Consider the following 18,059-nt stretch of genomic DNA (forward strand, 5'->3'; position numbering starts at 1 on the left):
AACAATCTAATTCTGAGGAGCCTACACAGCTCCAAGAGTCTATGTGTTTATTCACATTTAACTGAAAAATGAAAACCTTCCAGTTTCTATATCAGAAGGTACATAGAGGTGGATATATAGGTTCCATAGCCCTTAAATATTTTTAAGCATAAAAGATTTGGCAACTGAGTCGTCTACTCGATCATCAGTTGGCCTGTCTTGTTAAGTAATGTGCCAACAAATGAAACTCATGAAAGAAGCGTTATACGAACACGGAACAGCATAGAATATGTGCTTAGCTCTGCCAAATTTTTGAGTTAACTCCATTTTGTTTAATCCCTAATGCAGTTGCATTGAAAAGGGAATGTTGTTAACTCCGCACTTATAGCCTTATGATGGCTATCTATAATTTGGTTATTCAATCAGATGCTAATCAGTAGATTGGGTCAACATTTTAAGAACAGCTTTTGTATAGTGGAGGATGCTAACCTTGGTAAGGTCAGTAGCCTTCATCCACTGAACTGGAAGCCTTAAGAAGAGAAACAACAGAAGATGGGATTCTGGGTCAGGACGGTGACATCAGCTCCTATCCCTTTCTGTTCTGCCATTGCGATCTGTGGACTTCAGGCTTTGCAGCAACACTGGAGCCAAATGTGTGAGTATATGAGTGTTTAAATAACTGCCTGATTCTTTGCTCTGGAATTCTCTGACAGATACAACAGCTCTGCTATATTCACTTACTGAAAAGCGTGCCTTCAGGAGAAGATGCTGACAATTTCATTGACAGATTCCAGAGCCTAGGTTCAAATTATCCCTGCATTGATTTCTTCTATTTATATTTACTTTGTGGCAATCTGCATATATGGAAACATTTTGAATTCAACTTTATTTTTACTTTAGTTCATAACACAAGAATGTCACAGAATCATTGAATGTTAAGTATAAATATCTTAGAAATAATCTAGTCCATACTCCTACTTAATAGACAAGGAAAGTAGAGAATAAAATGATTGCTAACATTGGAACTGGGCCAGCAGCTATGTTTTCTGACACACAAATGTATCTTTCCCTTGCAACTTCTTCTTCCCCTTGTCAATCATTTCCTACCTCCTCCCGCTCTGGAAAATTGACTGATTAAGCTACCACAGGGGGAGCTAAACGAGCTCCTGGGATGAAGGGAGATGATTATGGATGGAATGGAAGAAATTATGGGGAAACGGAGTTGCTACATTCTGTTCTGGATCCCAGCCAGAAGCAAAAGCATTTAGGTCTCAAAAATTAGGGTGACCAGCCACATCCTCCGATTTGGGGAGCCCCCTAGGAACTCTGGCACAATCAAAACTAACATGTTCCACTTATGGTCACATATGTTTCAAATATGCAACTTTTGAGAGAAAAACAACAACAACAAAACTAAGTATCCAAGAAGGAAAAAACTTTACTTCCTAAGCCTGGTAGGTTGTATTTCCCTTACAAGAAGGATAGCTTATTTTTCATAAAAATCAAAGCAACAAATTAATGTCCAGATTGTGAGACATACAGAGAAAGTATCTCAGATCGTTAGCTGATCCAGGATACTGGTTTTCTCTTAGAAAGCAAAATCTTTTCCTGTGTGTAGTTGTGCAGCTAGCTCTGGTGCTGGAGGGCATCCTATCAGCATAGTACTGGAAAGACTGAATGGGTCACAATAGAAAAACATTATTTGCTTGTTAATGCCCAGAAATGGATAAAAATACGGTCCTACTATAGATCGTCCATGCTTTTTCAGCACACAGAAAAAAAAAAAAAAAAAAAAAAAAACTTCAGATTTTTTGGCTCTTAATCACATAAGTTTGAGCTCAGTTATTTCAATTTGAATATGTAAATTTGAGAATAAATGGGCAGAGTGTTTAATGACTCTAAAATGCTCTGAGCACTTTGCTGGATCTTGGTATTAACACTATGAAGCATATTGGTCAGCAACTGAGAAAACAAGATCTAAACAAAGCAATTCTTACCTTCCTTTCTAACCTACAAATAACTTAACAATAGAATTTCAATTCTAAAATTCAAGTTATCCCACTACAGATCATTTGAATCATGGCTCAGGAAAGATTCACATACCTGCATTTTAATTCCAATTGTCTAAAAAGTAATATTAATCTGTGGAATAAAGATCTCTCTCTCTCTCTCTCTCTCTCTCTCTCTCTTTATCTATCTACCTATCATCTGTTATCTATCTCACTATGTTTAGTGTAGTGTATGCACATGATTCTGTGAGTCTGTGCATGTGTGCATGTGAGCGTTAGTGGAAGAGGAAGGACCACATGTGGTGTGTTTCTCAACCTCTCTCCACTTTATATTTGAGGCACCATCACTTATCCTAAAACTCATCATTTTGGCATGGCTGGTTAGTCAATGAGCTTCAAGGATCCCTTGTCCCAACTTCTCTACCACATCATCTCCCCCAGCGTAGTTGCAGACCCTGTTCACTATGCTTAGCTTTTTTTCATAGGTGCTGCGATCCAAATGCATATCTTTGTGTTTGCACAATAGGGACTTTACCAACTGAGCTATTGCTTTGACCCTAGTAAAATTTTATTTTTATATCTGTGGAATAGCATCTTTTATAAATATTAGATAATTCCCTCAAAACTGTAAATGATGACTATGAATTTTGAAGTGGCCACATGGTTTTTGCCACTAAGTGGCACTTGGCTGGGACTCTCTGCTTCTAGATAACAGTGCTAATTTGCATCTACCCAGTGTCTTTGCTGATCAACTCTTGGGATAAGAGAGCTTCAGACACAAACACTTCTTAATGTAATGAGGTTGGTTGAGTCCTTGCTCAGGCACCCATTTCAAGAGTGGGTGCAAGGCTGATTCATTTCCTATCTCCCCAACCTACACAAACACCACAAAATCAGTAAATGTTCAATTTATAAAAATTTGGTTTAGATTCCTCATTTAGTCACCAGTTATTTCCAAAGGGCTTCTGGTGGCCAGATATAGGAGGGGAGTTAACTTATTTCCTCTTATTAGCATAGCTTGCTCCATTATGTTTGAAATACCTGTCTGAACTCAGCCTCAAGGAAGTCAGTCTCTTTTTCATCCATGACCAGGATGAGAGGGCACATTTCAACCATTGGGCCCTTTCTTCCATCTCACCCTCTCAAAAAGAAACTTTTTTCCTTAAAAAATGATACCTGACTCCTTTCTTGGACCAGGTGTGTTTGATCCTCTATCAGGATCATAAAGATAAAGCATCAACTTGCATTTTAATAAGACATTTTGCAACAATTTCTTTTTCTTTTTCTTTTTCCTTTTCTTTTTCTTTTTCTTTTCCTTTTGATTTTTGGTTTTTGAGACAGGGTTTCTCTGTATAACCCTGACTGACCTGGAACTCACTTTGTAGACCAGGCTGGCCTCAAACTCAGAAATCCACCTGCCTCTGCCTCCCGAGTGCTGGGATTAAAGGCTTGGGCCACCATGCCCAGCCTGAAACCCATTTCTTAAATCCAACCTTTTTTTTTTTTAATGTTGAATACAGTTGAATCTCACAAAACCTATGACTAAACAATAGGAATCGATAACAAAGAAACTAGGGTTGGAGACTGATAGTCAAGAGACAAAGAGAAACATCACCAAGGAAATTCTTTCTGAGTTCCATCATCAACCTTGCTTCCCATTTTAATTCTGCACCAAAGGTGATTTTATTGATGACATTGGACATTATGATACCAGATGAGGGTGGTACAGAGTGCACTTATGTTTAAAAATGGAACTTTATGTCCATGCTCAGTAATGGATTATCTGAAGATTCAACAGTTGGCTTCATCCAGCTAAACTATAGACAAACCTTAAATTCTAAACAGGATATGTGGATGATTAATAAGATGATCTGATCTTTGAGAGGACCCTTAGTAGTAATATACAGGTAGCCCCAGGCCGTAGTGAATTTGACTCACTCTTGATAATACTGCACAAAACTCTAGAGAGGAATTGAATAAAACAAATGTTTTTATTTTTATAATGCATTTTGTCTCAAAGCCAAGTCTTAGAGGATTTTGCTTGGAATCACATTCTGCTGTTTCCAAGTCAAATAGTTCCCTAGGCTGTTAGATTGGCAGAGCTTTTGAAATACTGCTCATCTGAGGCTATTTAATCTTCGTACTCTGAAAAGTTCCAATCTATTACTGCTGCTAAATTTAACCTCCTGTGAGCCACACCACTGGGGCCTGAGGTTCATCACTCTCACGGAGTGCAAGTTCCTTTTGCTCATGGTGTACTGAACACACTCAAATTATATCAACCTTCTGAAGAACAGTCCTTCAGCTTTCTACGATTTTAGGGTTTTCTTTTTCTTATGTTTCCACCATGTATTGAGACTTAAGTGTGAGATTTCAGAGATAAATCTGCTTGCAGAGAATTCAAAGCCTTGGGATGGAGAGAAAGGCACAAATCAGTGACCAAGGTAAAGTGTGAGTGTTTTGGTAGATGTAGCTTGAGGGGAAAGTTCTGTGCTCTTTCAGAATTCATCATGACTGTGTCGTGTGTGTGTGTGTGTGTGTGTGTGTGTGTGTGTGTGTACACGTAGGGATATGAGGTATTACAAAGGAACATATTCCAAATTTAGTACTTAGCACAATCAAAGCAACTATGTAATATTGTATATCTTCTTTGATAGTGAGAACATGACAAAAAGTAGGATAGTAGTAGTAGTTGACTGTACTCATATACTATAGGCTATACTGCTGCATCAGAGCCATTCCCTAACCAGGGGTTTAAGAGAGAAGGCTTTTTTGTTCAGTATACTGCTACAAAGTCTTGGCTCAGTCACACATTTCTATGGTGGTATCTCTTGGACTTATTTGTTGTGGCTCATAAACACACACACACACACACACACACACACACACACACACTGAGAGATCTTTACTCGTATGTCTGAGAGCCAGGTGGATTTCTTACATCAGCATCTTGGTTCTTCTCCACGTGGCCTTTGCAGCAGAACTCTGCCCAGACTGTTAAAATGTTGACAGTGACTTTCAAAGAGAGTCAGAATGAAAGTGACATGTTTGGCAGACATTGCCTCTTTTACAGTGTCATATTGGTGGAAATTGTTAATTGAACTAATCCACATTAAAATGGAATAAATAGCTTCACTTTCTGATGTATGTTGTCAAAAAGTTCTGGCTACTCTAAAAAAAAATCTCAGTTGTGAATAGTTAGGGAAGATGACAAGGGAAGCACTTTTGAGCTAGGACATACAAGATTATATGAGTTTGTACTTGTGTGCTAAGATGAATGTGGTACATGTGTGCATGCGTGCTTGGATTTGTGAGTCTCTCTCTCTCTCTCTTTCTCTCTCTCTCTTTGTGTGTGTGTGTGTGTGTGTGTGTGTGTGTGTGTGTGTACACGTAGGGATATGAGGTATTACAAAGGGACATATTCCAAATTTAGTACTTAGCACAATCAAAGCAACTATGTAATATTACATATCTTCTTTGATAGTGAGAACATGGCAAAAAGTAGGATAGAAGAGTCTGGAAACATAGGCAATCATGAAGAACTCTATGCCACTTGGAATAGGAAATTTGTCCTCTAGGCACTGAGCAAGCAGAAATAACTTTCATGTCTAACTTCAGACCTACCTAAGGTTTGTTAAGCACTTAAAGTCCTATTAGTGATTTGCTATTCTTAAATAGGTAGAGTTGAATTCCATAAATCTCCAGCTGCCCACTACTCTGTCTGGATCACTGACCTACCAGTAAATATTTACTCCAAGTATTTTCAGTCCATCAGTGGAACCTGGAGGGTTCTAGGCAGTAATCCAACCAGTGTGATGCTGGGGATCTTGTAAAGCCCACAGAGCTATTCACGTGTCATACTATGGCTTTGTAGGTTGACCTAGACTTGAGGTGGTGGGCTGTGAAGATACTCAAGAAGCACTCTTAAGAAACACTTCTGCTGCCTCTTCTCCCAGGGTCCTTCTAACTAGAAATCCATGCTGATAACTGAACCAATTATTTGGCTTAGTTTTTCCATCAAACTTTGTTTTTTGATGATTATAGATTTGGGATCTTGAAAAGAGTGTCCTATGTCACCCACAAGCATCTAGTAAGGTTGCTGTCTTCTTATTGTGGCAGTGCAATGTGAAAATGAGGACTCTCATTTCAGTACATCACTGGTAATAGATCAGAACATCATAATTAGTTTTCACTGCTTGTAAGGGGATGTGGCTCTTACTATCGTTCTGTTTAATCACTGCTACAATTTGTTTTAGATTTGCCTCACAATTTATAGGCACAATGATGGGTAAGGAAAGATGTTTCCTCAGAATAGAGACAAAACAGACACTTAGTTTCTGGATGAGTTTCTTGGATCACTGAGGCTTAGTGACTTCAGCCATAAAACAGAATGAGTGTGCTTTGGATTTAGAATGCTATAAAGGAGACCAAGTCCCACATGATCTGTTATGTTCTTTCCCTGCTACAATCTGCAGAGCAGTAACTGTGCTTAGCAGTAACCCTCCAGCTACTTTTGATATAAAATTGTATGTTTCTAAACTAGAAACCACTTTTGGTCTAATTTGGTCTGCTGTCATTCAGGCAGCAGTATAACTATATGCACTTACTTATAAACAGCTCCTTACAAAACCAGCAGGCAATTTTTCCATTTGAAAATGGTGGAGTTTGATTACCTGCAGGATGAAAGAAACTGAGAAACTTGTGATTGTAATTAACGTATCTGTATGGATGGAGAGAACTGAGGTTTTACAAGCTCATACACAGAGCTATGGTCATGACTAAAAACTGTGCAGATTTGGAAATGGTCCTACAGCACTGAGACAGGATCATCCTGATAGCCAGAGTTGCCCAAGTTTAGGTCATTCAGAGGTAACTAAAGACAAACCACGGAAACCCCTACAAATAGCCATATAAAGCAAAGAAATATAGAAAGGCAGGAAATGCACAGAGTTCAACAGAAATGTGGATTCGGATAAAATTGCATTCAAACAGCTAACATGAATTACAGAAAAACCATGATGAAACAAGTAGGTCCATAAAATACTAATATAAGACAGAAGTACAAGAACTGTGGGGGATTCAAAGCAACACAGGAAAGGAAAGTGATGTGAGAATTTTAGATCAGGAAGGAAAAAATTTGGAAAAATGAAAAAGGCATAACTTGGGGAAAAACAGGCAACAGAGGGAAAAAAAATCACTTCCAATGGGCTAGAATTTAAATATAATAAATACATTTAAATACAAACAAAATACATTTATATACAAATAAAAATAAAAAATTTATGTGTAACAGAAATCACAATAAAAGAAGCTATATCTCAACTAGGAAGTGGGAAAAATATACAGGACTTCTTACACTGATAATTATAACTTGTGCTTTTCAGCAAGTAACAATTAGAAAATGATAATGTAGCTGGGCGTGGTGGCGCACGCCTTTAATCCCAGCACTCGGGAGGCAGAGGCCGGCGGATTTCTGAGTTCGAGGCCAGCCTAGTCTACAAAGTGAGTTCCAGGACAGCCAGGGCTATACAGAGTAACTCTGTCTCAAACAACAACAACAACAACAACAAGAAAATGATAATGTATGGTCATAGGTCACAGAGAAAACAGTAAGTAGCTTTTCAACATAATAAACTGATAAATTCCACTTTGAGAAATAAAGAATTTATTTAATTTAGTTACTAAATTCATAACAGTGAATTCAATATTGTACTTCCAGACAGAAAAGTTTAATAAGACGTTTCAGAAAGAACCTACTATACCCTTAGTGAAAACATAATATGAAAAGGAGACTAGAATAAATAAATAAGCCTTTTTATAAAAAAACTCTCTCTCTCTCTCTCTCTCTCTCTCTCTCTCTCTCTCTCTGTGTGTGTGTGTGTGTGTGTGTGTGTGTGTGTGTGTTAATATGTAACTTAGCTCTTAGGTCTTTCCATGAGTCTAATAAACAGGTTAATCATTTCTTGGGAAAGTGGAATACTCTGTAATAAATTCTTCCGGAATATTTAAGCTTTCCTCTGCACTTTGTTTCTTATTAGAAATAATGCTGACACAAAAACTCACTTTAAGTTATCTCAATAACTCTCCTTTAATCCCCCCATCCCCCATGTGTCCTTTACTTGCTCTTCTTAGCTAGGACGTGGGAAGAAGCTCTGACCTGGAGAATTGCACATGTGTTTGCTCTATCCAGCGTCTGCATGGCTTGCACAGCATGCTTGGGAAGGTCACTCTTAGAGAGTATCATTCCCTCCTAATTGCTTCTTCCATGGAAACACAGCCATAAGTTTAGGGCTTATCCTAGACATCAGCTCTGGCCTTAGTTAGCAGCCTCTTCTCTATTGAAATACAATGATTTTTAAAAACCTGCTTAAATCACAAAATGGTTTCTATCATCAGAATGCATTTGCAGTAAAACATAAACTAGAAATTAATTAATGATATTTTCACATTAGTCTTCTAGGACATTGATTTTCCTTATAGTTGTTGAAGTCAATGGAAGCCTCAAGTTTATTTTATCAAGAATTTAATCTGTTGCACAAACTACAGTAGCTAGGTATTTGTACTACAAAAGAAAAAATACAGACTTATGAAGAATTCATGATGTTACATCTTACAGAGTTTAGTCATAAAAAAATGCTGAGATTTGTGAATAAACATTTTAGTAGGAACATCAGGATGGATGTGTGACAGATGAGCTTAATGGATGGATGTCCTGTGGACTCTTCTGGGTGGCAGTATGTTACTCTGTACAGGGATCATTGCTTATTGGTTTATTTACCATGAATAGTAAGTGAATTTTATTCCTAAAACTTTTCATTTGACTAGAACCAAGGAAAGTACTGCTGTTTTGAAAACCCCACAATAGTGGTGAGATGGGTAAGTTGTCATATGGATATCATAAACTGGGTGCAGCAGATGGCCAGTGTTTTGTGGGAGAAAGCGTTGCTCAGTAGCTGCTGTCATGAAGACCTTTAGGTTAATTTAAAGCTAAGAGCACACTATTGGTCCAATGATGGAAAAGTAGGTATTCATCATGTTGCCTATCCAGAGTCTGCTAGTGATTTTGCCCAACTCCAAACAGTAATGCAAGAATAGTGAAAGCAGACTCGAGCCCCGGGCTACCTTGCCAGCAGAGTCTTGCCCAACACCTGCAAGGGCCCACATGGGACTCCCCACGGGAACCTAAGACCTCTGGTGAGTGGACCACAGTGCCTGCCCCAATCCAATCGCGCGGAACTCGAGACTGCGGTACATAGGGAAGCAGGCTACCCGGGCCTGATCTGGGGCACAAGTCCCTTCCGCTCGACTCGAGACTCGAGCCCCGGGCTACCTTGCCAGCAGAGTCTTGCCCAACACCCGCAAGGGTCCACACGGGACTCCCCACGGGACCCTAAGACCTCTGGTGAGTGGATCACAGTGCCTGCCCCAATCCAATCGCGTGGAACTTGAGACTGCGGTACATAGGGAAGCAGGCTACCCGGGCCTGATCTGGGGCACAAGTCCCTTCCGCTCGACTCGTGACTCGAGCCCCGGGCTACCTTGCCAGCAGAGTCTTGCCCAACACCCGCAAGGGTCCACACGGGACTCCCCACGGGACCCTAAGACCTCTGGTGAGTGGATCACAGTGCCTGCCCCAATCCAATCGCGCGGAACTCGAGACTGCGGTACATAGGGAAGCAGGCTACCCGGGCCTGATCTGGGGCACAAGTCCCTTCCGCTCGACTCGAGACTCGAGCCCCGGGCTACCTTGCCAGCAGAGTCTTGCCCAACACCCGCAAGGGTCCACACGGGACTCCCCACGGGACCCTAAGACCTCTGGTGAGTGGATCACAGTGCCTGCCCCAATCCAATCGCGTGGAACTTGAGACTGCGGTACATAGGGAAGCAGGCTACCCGGGCCTGATCTGGGGCACAAGTCCCTTCCGCTCGACTCGAGACTCGAGCCCCGGGCTACCTTGCCAGCAGAGGCTTGCCCAACACCCGCAAGGGTCCACACGGGACTCCCCACGGGACCCTAAGACCTCTGGTGAGTGGATCACAGTGCCTGCCCCAATCCAATCGCGCGGAACTTGAGACTGCGGTACATAGGGAAGCAGGCTACCCGGGCCTGATCTGGGGCACAAGTCCCTTCCGCTCGACTCGAGACTCGAGCCCCGGGCTACCTTGCCAGCAGAGTCTTGCCCAACACCCGCAAGGGTCCACACGGGACTCCCCACGGGACCCTAAGACCTCTGGTGAGTGGATCACAGTGCCTGCCCCAATCCAATCGCGTGGAACTTGAGACTGCGGTACATAGGGAAGCAGGCTACCCGGGCCTGATCTGGGGCACAAGTCCCTTCCGCTCGACTCGAGACTCGAGCCCCGGGCTACCTTGCCAGCAGAGGCTTGCCCAACACCCGCAAGGGTCCACACGGGACTCCCCACGGGACCCTAAGACCTCTGGTGAGTGGATCACAGTGCCTGCCCCAATCCAATCGCGCGGAACTTGAGACTGCGGTACATAGGGAAGCAGGCTACCCGGGCCTGATCTGGGGCACAAGTCCCTTCCGCTCGACTCGAGACTCGAGCCCCGGGCTACCTTGCCAGCAGAGGCTTGCCCAACACCCGCAAGGGTCCACACGGGACTCCCCACGGGACCCTAAGACCTCTGGTGAGTGGATCACAGTGCCTGCCCCAATCCAATCGCGCGGAACTTGAGACTGCGGTACATAGGGAAGCAGGCTACCCGGGCCTGATCTGGGGCACAAGTCCCTTCCGCTCGACTCGAGACTCGAGCCCCGGGCTACCTTGACAGCAGAGTCTTGCCCAACACCCGCAAGGGCCCACACGGGACTCCCCACGGGACCCTAAGACCTCTGGTGAGTGGAACACAGCGCCTACCCCAATCCAATCGCGTGGAACTTGAGACTGCGGTACATAGGGAAGCAGGCTACCCGGGCTTGATCTGGGGCACAAACCCCTTCCACTCCACTCGAGCCCCGGCTACCTTGCCAGCTGAGTCGCCTGACACCCGCAAGGGCCCACACAGGATTCCACACGTGATCCTAAGACCTCTAGTGAGTGGAACACAACTTCTGCCAGGAGTCTGGTTCGAACACCAGATATCTGGGTACCTGCCTTGCAAGAAGAGAGCTTGCCTGCAGAGAATACTCTGCCCACTGAAACTAAGGAGAGTGCTACCCTCCAGGTCTGCTCATAGAGGCTAACAGAGTCACCTGAAGAACAAGCTCTTAACAGTGACAACTAAAACAGCTAGCTTCAGAGATTACCAGATGGCGAAAGGCAAACATAAGAATCCTACTAACAGAAATCAAGACCACTCACCATCATCAGAACGCAGCACTCCCACCCCACCTAGTCCTGGGCACCCCAACACAACCGAAAATCTAGACCCAGATTTAAAAACATTTCTCATGATGATGATAGAGGACATCAAGAAGGACTTTCATAAGTCACTTAAAGATTTACAGGAGAGCACTGCTAAAGAGTTACAGGCTCTTAAAGAAAAGCAGGAAAACACAGCCAAACAGGTGATGGAAATGAACAAAACCATACTAGAACTAAAAGGGGAAGTAGACACAATAAAGAAAACCCAAAGCGAGGCAACGCTCGAGATAGAAACCCTAGGAAAGAGATCTGGAACCATAGATGCGAGCATCAGCAACAGAATACAAGAAATGGAAGAGAGAATCTCAGGTGCAGAAGATTCCATAGAGAACATCGACACAACAGTCAAAGAAAATACAAAATGCAAAAGGATCCTAACTCAAAACATCCAGGTAATCCAGGACACAATGAGAAGACCAAACCTACGGATAATAGGAATTGATGAGAATGAAGATTTTCAACTTAAAGGGCCAGCTAATATCTTCAACAAAATAATAGAAGAAAACTTCCCAAACATAAAAAAAGAGATGCCCATGATCATACAAGAAGCATACAGAACTCCAAATAGACTGGACCAGAAAAGAAATTCCTCCCGACACATAATAATCAGAACAACAAATGCACTAAATAAAGATAGAATATTAAAAGCAGTAAGGGAGAAAGGTCAAGTAACATATAAAGGAAGGCCTATCAGAATTACACCAGACTTTTCACCAGAGACTATGAAAGCCAGAAGAGCCTGGACAGATGTTATACAGACACTAAGAGAACACAAATGCCAGCCCAGGCTACTATACCCGGCCAAACTCTCAATTACCATAGATGGAGAAACCAAAGTATTCCACGACAAAACCAAGTTCACACAATATCTTTCCACGAATCCAGCCCTTCAAAGGATAATAACAGAAAAGAAGCAATACAAGGACGGAAATCACGCCCTAGAACAACCAAGAAAGTAATCATTCAACAAACCAAAAAGAAGACAGCCACAAGAACAGAATGCCAACTCTAACAACAAAAATAAAAGGGAGCAACAATTACTTTTCCTTAATATCTCTTAATATCAATGGACTCAATTCCCCAATAAAAAGACATAGACTAACAGACTGGCTACACAAACAGGACCCAACATTCTGCTGCTTACAGGAAACCCATCTCAGGGAAAAAGACAGACACTACCTCAGAGTGAAAGGCTGGAAAACAATTTTCCAAGCAAATGGACTGAAGAAACAAGCTGGAGTAGCCATTTTAATATCGGATAAAATCGACTTCCAACCCAAAGTTATCAAAAAAGACAAGGAGGGACACTTCATACTCATCAAAGGTAAAATCCTCCAAGAGGAACTCTCAATTCTGAATATCTACGCTCCAAATGCAAGGGCAGCCACATTCATTAGAGACACTTTAGTAAAGCTCAAAGCATACATTGCACCTCACACAATAATAGTGGGAGACTTCAACACACCACTTTCTTCAAAGGACAGATCGTGGAAACAGAAACTAAACAGGGACACAGTGAAACTAACAGAAGTTATGAAACAAATGGACCTGACAGATATCTACAGAACATTTTATCCTAAAACAAAAGGATATACCTTCTTCTCAGCACCTCACGGGACCTTCTCCAAAATTGACCATATAATTGGTCACAAAACAGGCCTCAATAGATACAAAAATATTGAAATTGTCCCATGTATCCTATCAGACCACCATGGCCTAAGACTGATCTTCAATAACAACATAAATAATGGAAAGCCAACATTCACGTGGAAACTGAATAACACTCTTCTCAATGATACCTTGGTCAAGGAAGGAATAAAGAAAGAAATTAAAGACTTTTTAGAGTTTAATGAAAATGAAGCCACAACGTACCCAAACCTATGGGACACAATGAAAGCATTTCTAAGAGGGAAACTCATAGCGCTGAGTGCCTCCAAGAAGAAACGGGAGACAGCACATACTAGCAGCTTGACAACACATCTAAAAGCCCTAGAAAAAAAGGAAGCAAATTCACCCAAGAGGAGTAGACGGCAGGAAATAATCAAACTCAGGGGTGAAATCAACCAAGTGGAAACAAGAAGAACTATTCAAAGAATTAACCAAACGAGGAGTTGGTTCTTTGAGAAAATCAACAAGATAGATAAACCCTTAGCTAGACTCACTAAAGGGCACAGGGACAAAATCCTAATTAACAAAATCAGAAATGAAAAGGGAGACATAACAACAGATCCTGAAGAAATCCAAAACACCATCAGATCCTTCTACAAAAGGCTATACTCAACAAAACTGGAAAACCTGGACGAAATGGACAAATTTCTGGACAGATACCAGGTACCAAAGTTGAATCAGGATCAAGTTGACCATCTAAACAGTCCCATATCACCTAAAGAAATAGAAGCAGTTATTAATAGTCTCCCAACCAAAAAAAGCCCAGGACCAGATGGGTTTAGTGCAGAGTTCTATCAGACCTTCAAAGAAGATCTAATTCCAATTCTGCACAAACTATTTCACAAAATAGAAGTAGAAGGTACTCTACCCAACTCATTTTATGAAGCCACTATTACTCTGATACCTAAACCACAGAAAGATCCAACAAAGATAGAGAACTTCAGACCAATTTCTCTTATGAATATCGATACAAAAATCCTCAATAAAATTCTCGCTAACCGAATCCAAGAACACATTAAAGCAATCATCCATCCTGACCAAGTAGGTTTTATTCCAGGGATGCAGGGATGGTTTAATATACAAAAATCCATCAATGTAATCCATTATATAAACAAACTCAAAGACAAAAACCACATGATCATCTCGTTAGATGCAGAAAAAGCATTTGACAAGATCCAACACCCATTCATGATAAAAGTTTTGGAAAGATCAGGAATTCAAGGCCCATACCTAAACATGATAAAAGCAATCTACAGCAAACCAGTAGCCAACATCAAAGTAAATGGAGAGAAGCTGGAAGCAATCCCACTAAAATCAGGGACTAGACAAGGCTGCCCACTTTCTCCCTACCTTTTCAACATAGTACTTGAAGTATTAGCCAGAGCAATTCGACAACAAAAGGAGATCAAGGGGATACAAATTGGAAAAGAGGAAGTCAAAATATCACTTTTTGCAGATGATATGATAGTATATATAAGTGACCCTAAAAATTCTACCAGAGAACTCCTAAACCTGATAAACAGCTTCGGTGAAGTAGCTGGATATAAAATAAACTCAAACAAGTCAATGGCCTTTCTCTATACAAAGAATAAACAGGCTGAGAAAGAAATTAGGGAAACAACACCCTTCTCAATAGTCACAAATAATATAAAATATCTTGGCGTGACTCTAACTAAGGAGGTGAAAGATCTGTATGATAAAAACTTCAAATCTCTGAAGAAAGAAATTAAAGAAGATCTCAGAAGATGGAAAGATCTCCCATGCTCATGGATTGGCAGGATCAACATTGTAAAAATGGCTATCTTGCCAAAAGCAATCTACAGATTCAATGCAATCCCCATCAAAATTCCAACTCAATTCTTCAACGAATTGGAAGGAGCAATTTGCAAATTTGTCTGGAATAACAAAAAACCTAGGATAGCAAAAAGTCTTCTCAAGGATAAAAGAACTTCTGGCGGAATCACCATGCCAGACCTAAAGCTTTACTACAGAGCAATTGTGATAAAAACTGCATGGTACTGGTATAGAGACAGACAAGTAGACCAATGGAATAGAATTGAAGATCCAGAAATGAACCCACACACCTATGGTCACTTGATCTTCGACAAGGGAGCTAAAACCATCCAGTGGAAGAAAGACAGCATTTTCAACAATTGGTGCTGGCACAACTGGTTGTTATCGTGTAGAAGAATGCGAATCGATCCATACTTATCTCCTTGTACTAAGGTCAAATCTAAGTGGATCAAGGAACTTCACATAAAACCAGAGACACTGAAACTTATAGAGGAGAAAGTGGGGAAAAGCCTTGAAGATATGGGCACAGGGGAAAAATTCCTGAACAGAACAGCAATGGCTTGTGCTGTAAGATCGAGAATCGACAAATGGGACTTAATGAAACTCCAAAGTTTCTGCAAGGCAAAAGACACCGTCAATAAGACAAAAAGACCACCAACAGATTGGGAAAGGATCTTTACCTATCCTAAATCAGATAGGGGACTAATATCCAACATATATAAAGAACTCAAGAAGGTGGACTTCAGAAAATCAAATAACCCCATTAAAAAATGGGGCTCAGAACTGAACAAAGAATTCTCACCTGAGGAATACCGAATGGCAGAGAAGCACTTGAAAAAATGTTCAACATCCTTAATCATCAGGGAAATGCAAATCAAAACAACCCTGAGATTCCACCTCACACCAGTCAGAATGGCTAAGATCAAAAATTCAGGTGACAGCAGATGCTGGCGAGGATGTGGAGAAAGAGGAACACTCCTCCATTGTTGGTGGGAGTGCAGGCTTGTACAACCACTCTGGAAATCAGTCTGGCGGTTCCTCAGAAAACTGGACATAGTACTACCGGAGGATCCAGCAATACCTCTCCTGGGCATATATCCAGAAGATGCCCCAACAGGTAAGAAGGACACATGCTCCACTATGTTCATAGCAGCCTTATTTATAATAGCCAGAAGCTGGAAAGAACCTAGATGCCCCTCAACAGAGGAATGGATACAGAAAATGTGGTACATCTACACAATGGAGTACTACTCAGCTATTAAAAAGAATGAATTTATGAAATTCCTAGCCAAATGGATGGACCTGGAGGGCATCATCCTGAGTGAGGTAACACATTCACAAAGAAACTCACACAATATGTATTCACTGATAAGTGGATATTAGCCCCAAACCTAGGATACCCAAGATATAAGATATAATTTGCTAAACACATGAAACTCAAGGAGAATGAAGACTGAAGTGTGGACACTATGCCCCTCCTTAGATTTGGGAACAAAACACCCATGGAAGGAGTTACAGAGACGGAGTTTGGAGCTGAGATGAAAGGATGGACCATGTAGAGACTGCCATAGCCAGGGATCCACCCCATAATCAGCATCCAAACGCTGACACCATTGCATACACTAGCAAGATTTTATTGAAAGGACGCAGATGTAGCTGTCTCTTGTGAGACTATGCCGGGGCCCAGCAAACACAGAAGTGGATGCTCACAGTCAGCTAATGGATGGATCATAGGGCTCCCAATGGAGGAGCTAGAGAAAGTAGCCAAGGAGCTAAAGGGATCTGCAACCCTATAGGTGGAACAACATTATGAGCTAACCAGTACCCCGGAGCTCTTGACTCTAGCTGCATATATATCAAAAGATGGCCTAGTCGGCCATCACTGGAAAGAGAGGCCCATTGGACTTGCAAACTTTATATGCCCCAGTACAGGGGAATACCAGGGCCAAAAAGGGGGAGTGGGTGGGCAGGGGAGTGGGGGTGGGTGGATATGGGGGACTTTTGGTATAGCATTGGAAATGTAAATGAGTTAAATACCTAATAAAAAATGGAAAAAAAAATACAAAAAAAAAAAAAGAATAGTGAAAGCAGCTGAGGCAAACTTTCGTTGGCTCTCCCAATCACACCGAAACACCAGGCCCTGCATTCCTGATGAATGGTTCTTTCTGTCTTCAGCTGGTTTCTGCTTTCATGCCATTTTGGGGACATTCTGAACACTCATGGCTTGCATAAAAATGGCCTGCTAGTTGCTGGGTTTAAGATTGACTCAAGACTGATAATGACAAAGTGAGAAGTCAAAAAATTTACCCCAAAGAGTGCTTGATTATGCTCATTTAAGTTCACCTTTAAGGAGTAAACAACTGTAGAAGCCCTCACTGAGAAATTCACATCATGAATTTCTCTTTAAAGGCATCTGAAGCTACATGAAATAAATTAAAGTCTATGATAAATCAGGTTTTTTTTCCTACAGAGGCCAGTTTTTAACCATGTTTTATTTTAGAACCAATAACGGGCTTTCTCTGGCAAACCATTTTCCTATCGACTTAGGTTGATCACCGTGTAGGAGATACTTATTGAAATCTTGTCTCTCTCCTTTTGTGTCTGTTTTGTTGTTGTTGTTTGATTGATTCCTCAGTGCTTTGCTTACTTGTATCAATGTCCTCAGCTCCAGGAATAATAATTGGTACGTTGTAACTGTAATATATGTTATCTTATTAGTGTTGATCTTGCGAACAGCCAATGGAAGCGTTGCCACTCTGCCATTCACATTTACAGTTTTCAGTGTGTCTTGAAGATACTCTAACAAGGTAAAAGAATCAAATCACTTAACGTTACTGTACTGGCTGGTTTTGTGTGTCAACTTGACACAGGCTGGAGTTATCATAGGGAAAGGAGCTGCAGTTAGGGAAATGCCTCCATGAGATCCAGCTGTAAGGCATTTTCTCAATTAGTGATCAAGGGGGCAGGGACCCTTGTGGGTGGGACCATCTCTGGGCTGGTAGTCTTGGTTCTACAAGAAAGCAAGCTGAGCAAGGCCTAGGAAGCAAGGCAGTAAGTAACATCCCTCCATGGCCTCTGCATCAGCTCCTGCTTCCTGACCTGCATGAGTTCCACTCCTGATTTCCTTGGTGATGAACAGCAATGTGGAAGTGTAAGCAGAATAAACCCTTTCCTCCCCAACTTGCTTCTTGGTCATGATGTCTGACCCCGACTAAGACAATT

At 41.6% G+C, this 18,059-nt stretch overlaps 1 long non-coding RNA gene across 1 annotated transcript in view; it reads left to right on the forward strand.

Annotated features, from left to right (window-relative positions):
* Window positions 1-272: 272 nt before the first annotated feature.
* The window catches only part of Gm27166, a 59,008-nt gene continuing 41,221 nt past the window's right edge, over window positions 273-18,059 (forward strand). Inside the window, exon 1 of the long non-coding RNA XR_379229.3 lies at window positions 273-634. This is a non-coding gene — a long non-coding RNA (predicted gene 27166). The remainder of the gene's footprint in view (window positions 635-18,059) is intronic.

The sequence above is a fragment of the Mus musculus genome, chromosome 9 (assembly GCF_000001635.26).
Source record: "Mus musculus strain C57BL/6J chromosome 9, GRCm38.p6 C57BL/6J".
NCBI classification, from domain to species: Eukaryota; Metazoa; Chordata; class Mammalia; order Rodentia; family Muridae; genus Mus; species Mus musculus.